Source organism: Megalopta genalis, chromosome 1 (assembly GCF_051020955.1).
Source record: "Megalopta genalis isolate 19385.01 chromosome 1, iyMegGena1_principal, whole genome shotgun sequence".
NCBI classification, from domain to species: domain Eukaryota; kingdom Metazoa; phylum Arthropoda; class Insecta; order Hymenoptera; family Halictidae; genus Megalopta; species Megalopta genalis.
Window position 1 is genome coordinate 21,433,532 of NC_135013.1, and position 10,340 is coordinate 21,443,871.

Consider the following 10,340-nt stretch of genomic DNA (forward strand, 5'->3'; position numbering starts at 1 on the left):
TATATTTTTAAATCGGTGTGCGCCGTACCCCGGCCGTCTGAATTCGATTTCGGAGCGATTCGTTACCCCGCGGGTGGCCGACAATTTCGATACCATATTTTTACGCTGCTCAACCCACTCCTGCAACACGATATTCGAAATCTGTTGATCATCTGGCCGCACACGTGACACGTATAGTCGTTACCCGCTCGTTTTGAACGATGTGTTCCTGTAATCTTACGCTGGAAACACCGTCCGGTTGTAGATCGAACCGTCGTGCCGGTGTTTTTTGTCGTAGACGCGTCGGGAAAAAATGGACTCCGGTCACAAAAGCGGCGCCGCATTTTTTTTCGAGTCTCTCGCCCCTAAATAAGTTCCTTCTCTAACATTCGGTGATCACTTTGGGGACTAATAAGGTGACGTTATTGAAAACAAATTTCGTCTGATACGGAAATCAGTTTTAGACCGTGGATTTGGCGCGCTTATGGCGCGGATGGATCGATCGAATTTGGAACAGTAATTATTTAGAGAATTTTAGGAGACTGTTACTTGTCGTTTGAGTGTCAAAGGAAAAAGAAACATACGTTTCTGTACTACTCCAGTTTGTTGGGAATCGTGCAGAACAGTTTTACACTGCTGTTTTATAGTTATTTAATGAAAATACGTAAACATAGTGATGTCATCTATAAATGAGCCGTTTATTTTGAAAGTGGCATAAGTCACTTTACCGTAATGTGAAAAGTGGTGATTTTTTTTAATGTTTATACGAAATTATTTATACCGAGAAAAATATCAGTATCCTGAGATAACAAATACAAGTAAATCTTCTCGAAAGTTAGCATCCATATTTTTAAACGTGTTATATATATATATATATATATATAATTATAAAAAAAAAATATTATAATATATTATAATATAATTATTATTATATATAATAATATAATAATAATAATTAATAATTTATATTATATAATAATATAATAATTATTATATAATTATAATATATTATAATATATCGACTTAAAAACAAAGTGACTTACGCCACTTTCAAAATAAACGGCTCAAATCTGCTTTGTTAAAGTCACGAAGACTTGCGATTTTCATTATTTAGATTAGTTCATAACTTGTGCCTTGCAAGTTAGGATAAAATGGGTGTAGAAAGCAACGTTCGCCATGTTCATCGCAATTCCTGCCGATCTTAAATCTGAAAAATGTTTGCAAACTTTACGTAGCAAAATAATCTTAAATTCTTAAAAAAAACTGAAGTTCGTCGGTTCAATCGTGTCTCATATTTCATTTCGAATAATTCCCGATACAAGAAAGAAACTTAATATTCGCGTTCGTAATTTCTTCGACGGTTGAAAACATCGTTGAAAGATCGCTAAAATATCATTCGATATTAACAGAAACGAATAGCAGCGTATATTGAATAAATTGCGACTACAGGACGCAAGAAGCTGATCAAAATTCTCGGTCGTGTAAAAACCAGCGACTCGACTGATGGATCGCCGTTCCCGAAATTTCGTTAAAAAAAATACATGGGCGAATTGTTCGATTTTTCTCTCGCGACAGCGAGAGGTCGATTAGCGATGCGAGTTCGCGTCGCCGGCGACAGGGACCGATGATCGAGCGTAAACAGGGCTTGATGAACGGTGGCGACTGCTCGATAAGAGAGCGAGTTTACGGCAATGAAATTATATGAGCCGTCACCGGGCGTGTGTATCTGGCAGCGCGGTATTACATTAGCGGGAGGCGTGTCACGATGAGACAATGAATTCAAGATCACGTCTCTTCCGTGGCCGGGAGGCGCGAACTTAAACCGAGTTACGAAATTAAGTAATTTATATTTATGTATTCACCGAGTGTAACAAGATAGGCGCGAGCGTGCTCGCTCGCTCGCTCGCTCGCACGCGAACGGGCAGCACCCGCTCGGCTTCGCTCCGGTCGGCTTCGGCGCGTTGCCGTTTCGCCGCGCGGCGAAAACAAGCCGGGCAAGAGAGCCAGAGTCCGGCCTTTTCCTGTTCCACGGTGGCGTGAAATTTGAGAGCGCCGGGGGTCCTTTAATCAAAGAATTCCCGGACCGTGGAAGCATCGTTTTGATGCCGCGTCAATTATCTCAATCCTTTAAACCGGCTCGGAAAAATTCCCGTCCCTCCGGCGGACGCCGAGGGGTTGAATCCGTCGCCTCGGCCCGCCCATTGTATTTTATAACCATAATTTCGAAACCATCCCGTTCTTCACAAGGTTTCGGATTTCGCATATTTGATAGAGAAACGCGGATCCGCGGGATCCGGGGCACCGGAGAGTTGCGTTTGCGGTTTCTGGATCTGTAAGAGCCTGCGGGGACCCTCGAATATGCTTAACACGGCGTAGACGGCGCCGTGTTTGTCGGGGTTAGTACAGACGACTGGAAGCCTCGCAGGATACCACATAGACGATCACGGATTCATAGTATCCGGCAGAAGGGATTACAGATTCATAGGAGCTGATACGCGCAGGGACGGTCTCGTCTTAAGCGGTCACTGGCGTTCCGACTATGTGGAAAGGTTCTAGTAAATATCAGATGCGCTACGGGTCACCAGACGACCCTTTATCACACCGGAATAGACCTTACGGAAACCATCTCGGTTAGTAGGGACCGCGCTAAACGCGTTTACACTCATCAACGCGATACCGAGCCTATCCGACTCCTTAACGTTTTAGGTACGGCTGAATTCTGCGCGATGCTATTTCCCTGGACGGCAGAGTCTGATATGTACTGTACAGAGTCTGATACTGTTTATTCTGTCTGTATATACAGGGTGTCCCAAAAATGTCTCGCAATCCGAAAGTGGCGGGTTCCTCAGGCCATTTGAAGCAACTTTTTCCTTTACAAAAATTTTCTCCGAGGCACCGTTAACGAGTTATTAACGAAAAACAGTGACCAGTGAGAGGCGAGCTCGGCTGGCGCGAGGCGATCGAGCCAATGAGCGGAACTGGGCTTTGCGCGCTGGTTGGCGGGGCCGCCTCGCGGCAGCCGTACTCGATTCTTATTGGTCACTGTTTTTCGTTAATAACTCGTTAACGGTGCCTCGGAGAACATTTTTGTAAAGGAAGAAGTTGCTTCAAATGATCCGAGGAACCCGCCATTTCCGGATTGCGAGACATTTTTGGGACACCCTGTAGACTGTTGTAAATCGATGCGAAGACAAAAGAAGTGTGAAACAATGCATATGAAGACGATTATTTGGTTCAAACGATGAGCGAGTGAGCTACTAGAGCAAACCACTATAGTGGAACGTCGTCGAGAGAGATGACATCCGCGAAAGTCACTATAGTGGCGTGTCGTTCTGAAAGGTGACATTCGCGAAAACCACTATAGTGGCGCGTCGTGCTCAAAAGGTTAAGGTCCTAGACGATCGTATCCGAGTTCATAGAAATATGATGAATTTTCACTCGAAACATTCGACAAGATTCGCCTACAGAGAAGTCTTTTGATGTTCCAGATTTATCATCGGACTTGTTTAGCGTGCGACCGGAGTTGTAGACGCCGTTGAATCGATTTTAAATCGTAGAAGCTATCATAAAGTTCCCCTTGCAGAACAGCCCCTGAATTTCTCGGAATTTTAGCGACTGTCGAAGACCCTAAAGACTTTACGAGTGTCTGGCCCACGGTTGGCATACCTTGACCCCGGGATGACTCTATGGACCCATTGGGCCCTTTCAACCTTCCAGCACCCTTCCCCTGGAATTCTCAGAGACCGCTGAACCTTGTCGAATCCTTGACTAGCCGTAAAATTTAGGGGTGCCGTGTAACACAGATTATGCTTAGCATAACATCTGCGGGGCCAGCGATGCTCTGAGATACTACGAATATAAATCTATGAATAGGCCGCGAATATTTATGCAAAATAAATGTTCTCCGATGTCAGTTGTGAGGAACGGAAGTTGGATAACCTGCTTTAGGCGGCCTCTGTCTATATTTAATATTCTAAATAATTAAATAATTAGAAAATAATTACTATAGATTGTAAATTCGTCTGATACTCGGGTTGTCGAATAGTTCACGCGAACCTAATGATCGAAAATCAAATTCTAAAAGACGTTACTCAAGATTTTCGCCTAACTTTTGTGAAATAGAATCATCCCGTTCTGATTGTACTAGCTCGAACTGGACCTGCTAGATTTAAACGATAAAAATCCTACATATTATTATTCGTTTTATAATCGCACTTGTTGTTAACTAAATATCATTCAGTGACACGTAACAACATATACAGGGTGAGTCACAAATTAGTCCCCACGATTTTTCAGCCTCTTCCAATCGTCTAGCAAACAAATATTTCGTATCAAAAATAATTAATATTTAACTGACAAGAAATTACAATTGTTTAAATTTAAAAACAAATTGATGTTCAATAAAAAAAACAATGTAACCAATATATTTTTAAACGAAGCTAGGTAATTTTAACTTTATAGTATTGTAGATGACATCGAGACGAATTCAACGACCTGCTACACGATGACCTTCAGATGACATTGAAGGAAAAATTGGCTTGAATCGATTGCCACAATATTTGATTTTATATAAATTTTTCATTTGTTTTATGTGTTAAGGCCCGAAATTGTATTCAATTTCAAATGCTCATTTATTAATGAGCATTTGTAATGTCTATATACCGAATTATTTCAAATATTGTGGCAATCGATTCATGGCTTTTTCGATCAATGTCATCTGAAGGACATCCATGTAGCAGGTCGTTGAATTCGTTTCGACGTCACCTACAATACTGTCAAGTTAAAATTATGTAATTTTATTTAAAAATATAACGGCGTTTCGTCGAAAATCAATTTGTTTTCAAATTTAAACAACTGCAATTTCTTGTCGGTCAAATACTAAATAACTTTGATAGGAAATTTTTTTTTCAGTTCATCGGAAGGGACTGAAAAATCGTGGGGTCTAATTTGTGACGCGCCCTCTATATCTTAAAAATACAGAAATACTTTTACCCTTTAGTCAGATATTCAGGCCTAATGTACAATATAATGTCACGTGGGATGCGACATACGTCCGATAAGGGTTAATGAATTATTTTCAAAATTCGATCTCGCCTCTGTTTCTCGGATGGCAAAACTATGAAGTTGGACTTGTGAACAAAAGAAACAAAGCTACTAACGTATAGCAAATTAATATTTACGATAATAATCATAAAATATCGTTCAGATCGTTAAACTTCAGCAGACTGTATTTTAACCATCGAAGCTTTATACTCGGTAGCCAAACAAAGTTACTAACGTATAGTAAATTAATATTTACGATAATAATCATAAAATATCGTTCATATCGTCGAACTTCAGCAGACTGTCTTTTACCCATCGAAGCTTTATACTCGGTAGCCAAACAAAGTTACTAACGTATAGTAAATTAATATTTACGATAATAATCATAAAACATCGTTCATATCGTTAAACTTCAGCAGACTGTATTTTTCGAAGCTTTATACTCGGTAGCCAAATGCGTGGATTTCAGCATCAGTGAAACAGAGTCCACAAACATCATCAACGACCACCAAAGCCACCTCGTTGACCCTTCACGGCGGAGTGACTCGACTTATCCCGATCCCACGGATCAGCGCAACGAAAGAAATTGGACCGCGAAGGGTTATCCCCTCGCCCGTGCTAACTCTGTTCGAACAATTATTCAGCAGACACAAAAGCCTGGTTAATCACTCAGCGCCCAGCGCATCCAATAAACTGTTTCGCCATTGTCAAGCTCGTCGACTCCATTTGTCGAAGGCGTCGCAAGACAGCGAACAATTAGGGCCGACTTACAAAGCGTCCTATCATTCCCGCCCTCTTTCTTTCGCCGGTAAGCTGGGCAAGTGTGGCGAAGATGATGGTCTCGCGGGTCACCCATCCTCGGAGTCGAAGTGAGAAGTTCACCCTCGTCCGTCGCGCGGCGACCTCCCCGTCCACGCGCCACCAGAAGAAGGGATGCTCTCCCTCGTGTGTAGCGTGTACCCCCCTCCGTCCCCGGTTCCTTCCTCTGGGGGAGACGCAGAAATACCCTGTCATCTCTTTCGTTTCCTTCTTGGCCCGCAAACGCGCCTATCGCCTCCCGGTGTGTTGGTCGCGCCGAAATTGCGTGTCAGCCGGAAAAGCCGCAGGGTAATTACTTGTGCAAAGAGCAAAAAGAAACGGATGAGCCAAGGCGTTCGGGGCGGACCCGGAACCGGCTGGTATTTTGTTGCCGAGGTAAATTCGTTCGGGAGCCGGAGCGGGGAAGCGCTTTGATGGACGTTGACAGAAATTCGCCGGTCGATCCCATAGAAAACCGGCCGTTAATGAAGCTCCGCGCTTTCGCTCGGGTTCGGATAAAATCGATGCTGCTCTCGGCTTGAGAGCTTGGCCGTGCGGTGGCGCCAGGTGTCGGGATTTCGTGGAAATATTGAACCGGATAATTCATTCATAAACGCGCACCAGACGAAGTCGATGCCGCCCGTCGATTCCATTAACAACCGCTACCCCAGAATGGCTACCCCGTCTGGTCGTTAACTTATCCTCGGGAAAGCTCGCAGGTGTCCGCTCGCGTCAGCGCGGCTGATGAACTTTCCGCGACCCCTTAATCTTTGCAGAAATTCTTATTACGCCGGCGAAGCCCACTCGAGTAAGTGATACCCTCATCTTTTATTCCTCTGTTTGCGGCAAGTTCCGCGAGCTATAGCGGTGCCCATATGCCCGCGGATAATGGCCTTCCAGGTTCGGTTCGACGGCTACACGTGTGTTTACGCTTCCTGTTCAGGAATATCGAATGTAAACATTTTCATAGCGTACGTGTAACAATTGCATTTGCCATTGGCTGATCGGTTTGCAAAGAAATACGTGATGATCGTGTGTGCCGGGGATCGTTGTGTTCGTGAAAGAAGGAAAGTTCTTCGGATTTCATTATTATTTTATTATTTTATTCGATGAATTCGTTGATCGTGGAAACGATGTTGTGCGAGCTGTCTTTGAACATTAGCCGACGACCATACCTAAACTATGCGCAAAGGAATTTTGAACAGTCGGCAGAATCGACGAATTTAACATTAGATTTATGGAACCCGTCGTAAATGACGGGTCATTAATTTTTTAATTTACGATCATAAATATCGTAAGGATCCATTTATGAGCTACTTATTCAATTTGTATAATATGGTACTTACGGCAAATGTTACAATAACACTTGTTAAAAATCAGAATAAATGTCTTATTGTTACTTTTATAAATTAATATAAAACAGCTGTTCTTTGTGAATCTAGTATTAAGGATATCAATAGTATTGTACTTATTAAGGGAACCCGTCGTAAATGACGGGTCATTAATTTTTTAATTTACGATCATTCATATCGTAAAGATACATTTATGAATTATTTATTCAATTTGTATGTTACTTACGGGAAATGTTACAATAACACTTGATAAAAATCAGAATAAATGTCTTATTGTTACTTTTATTAACTAATATAAAACAGCTGTTTTTTGTGCTCCGTGAATCTAGTATTAAGGATATCAATATAGTATTGTACTTATTAAGGGAAGATTCTCGTGTGATCCGCATTTCTTTTAACTGGCGCAGAAAGATGCTGTTTTAAATAACGATTTACAGTCTTCCAAATAATAGCAAAATTAAAAAAAGAAACATTTTGCTCATTGTCCAGTATACTAGTCCCTCTATCATCTAAAAAAAAATTCAAGTCACTTATAGCCCAGTTTTAAAAAAGTTATTACGTTTTAAAAGGTGTACGAACACTTTCGCGGGTCACTGCATATCCAAAGAAATTATACGTACAAATACGAGGACATCTCGAAACTTTGTTTCATTTTATTTAAGTTTTCTAGATACAGCGTCTTATTTAGAATGTCCTGCGCAGGAAGCACATTCAGAACCAAATGCATAGTAATCAAGCAAATAATGCACTTAAATAAGGGAACCTTCAGAAATAATGGAACGATAACAAGAATATAATCTTGCTCTTTAAATATGGTTATATTGTCCAAATTTTGCAATAATCAAATACTTCTTTGATCGACGGTTCACATGCGATCAAAGATTTGTACAATTCCCCGAACGAAAGTGACGAAATCATTTCCTTTTACTACATCAGGGCTGTCAAACTCGCGGCCCGAGATGAACATTTTCGCGGCCCAATCAATATATCCGACGCAAAGTAAAAATAAAATAGAAATGTGAATTAGAAATGTTGAAAGTAGTCTCGGCCAATAAAATTTCTCCGGAAATAGGAAAGATAGTATCAGAGAAGAGATGTCAAGTATCAGGACGTAAACAATAATTTAACTTTATATACGTTTATTACAAAATGTACTAGTCAAAATAAAAATATTTGTTTCTATGCACATTGATCTTTTTTTTGCGGCCCACCTAAAGTTAAGCATTGTTTATTTGGCCCAAGTTAGCTTTTGAGTTCGACACCCCCGTACTGCATAGTGCCTACTCTTTGGGACTCGGCGCTGCTTCTCCGGCGATCCGTAAATAAATACACCTACCCAAGATCAAATCTATTAAATCTGAAAGCAAACACCTCGAACAGTATTACCAAATTTCATTATTCATGGCCTCGAGGATCGAAACTACCTGCGCGCAGCTCGCGCAACGAAATAAAAAGAACGTCCGTGGACCCTTGCGGAGAGCCGGAGCGCCGGAATAGCGGCGGCCGCTTAGGCGGGCCCCTCTTTTTTCTTTCCGTTTGGCCCCGAAGCGGGCCCAGAGCCCGGTTAGGATTATTTACGCAACGACGTCGATAGCCGCGGCCCCGAGAGGCTGGGCCCGGACGCGGCGGTACACCGTAGAGTACGTGGAATCGGCGTGTACGCGTCTCGGGGCGAGTATATGCAAAACATGGGCGGAGCAGGCCGATACTCTCGTTCAACAATCTGCGCTGTCATCAGCATGCGGCGAAACGCAACGTGGCTCGTCGTGACGCATTGTAGAGGCGTCGTCGGCCGTCGCGTTTACGCCGAGCACGACGTAACGAGGGCGCGAGAGCGAGCGAGTAAGCGTGCGAACGGGTTTAAACGCGACGCGGACCCGCGTTTAATCGGCCGCCGTTTAACGAGTGCGAATCCCCATTTTCCGGCGAGCCGAACGCAACCGTAATTGATGGCCGGCGAGCATAATTTACGCTGCAGCCGCGGCGGGGACGGCAAAAGGGGTACGTCGCGGCGCGAAGGCGAAAGGCGCGGCACGGCGGACACGGCGTGGAAAAACAAAAGGAAACGCTCGCTCTCGGCTAAACTACTTCTCGTGTTCTGCCCGGGCACCGGGGACCGTCGTATAGATTCGAACGTGTCAATTGCAGCTAAGGTAACGAGGACGTCCTACAAGAAGGACGTCGCGCGGCCGAGATAAGCGGCCCGAACTCGCCTCTCCTCTGTTCGGCCATTAAACTAAATCCTCGTTTCGACGGCTCGTTAGCCGCGGACACGAAAACGTCCTCGAAAAACCTGCCTCGACGAGTTTCTGTTTCCATCGGTTCCCGCACGTTCGCCGAACCGATCGATCCGGCGAGAGCCGCCGATCCTCGGCCGATCGGTCGACAAATCGCGCGGCCCGTCGACAGGGATCTCATCGATCTCTCTTCCTCGCCGCGGTTTTGCAAAGAACGACTCCGCGCTCTCGCCGGCCTCGAATATCAATCTTCCGTAAAAAGTTTCCTCGATCTCGCGGCCGGCAGTTCTCCTTCTCAAATAAAGGGAAAATGGTTTCGAGCAGCGCGCAATAAGGCGCGCCGCCGCGTTTATGTATTTTCGAGCGGCGGAGCGAGCGAGCGAGCGAGCGAGAAAGAGATAGAGAGAGAAAGAGATAGATAGATAGAGAGAGAGAAAGAGAGAGAAAGAGAGAGAGAGAGAGAGAGCGCGGCCGCGTCGAAGAATTTCGGAAGTGAACGATCGCGCGCGTCGACAAACAAAACCATTTATCTGGATTCCGTTTAAGTCCTCGGCCGCAGCGATAACCAACGGGGACTATCGGGCTCGCAATTTCCAATTCGAGTGTCCGTCAGGAATGGCTGCGCGCTACTCGCCGATTCAAGCCCAGCTCTCTCGTAGCTCGTTAACGGGGAACCACGGGCCAGAACCGCCGCCGAGAGAAAGGAGAAAGAGCTCGAAGATGGCATGAGCCGATACAGGGTGAGCTATGCCCATCGCGAGAGCCGCCTTCCTTCGAGAGAGAATCTGGAGCTGCTCCTCTCCATTTATCAATGGAAGAACGGGGCAGGAAGACGGAGCGAAAAACAAGAAGTTCCGGGTGGGGAACGGGAACGAGCAGGATGGAACGAACCGGGGGAGACCGAGGGGGGAAGAGGGAAGCCTGGGCCAGT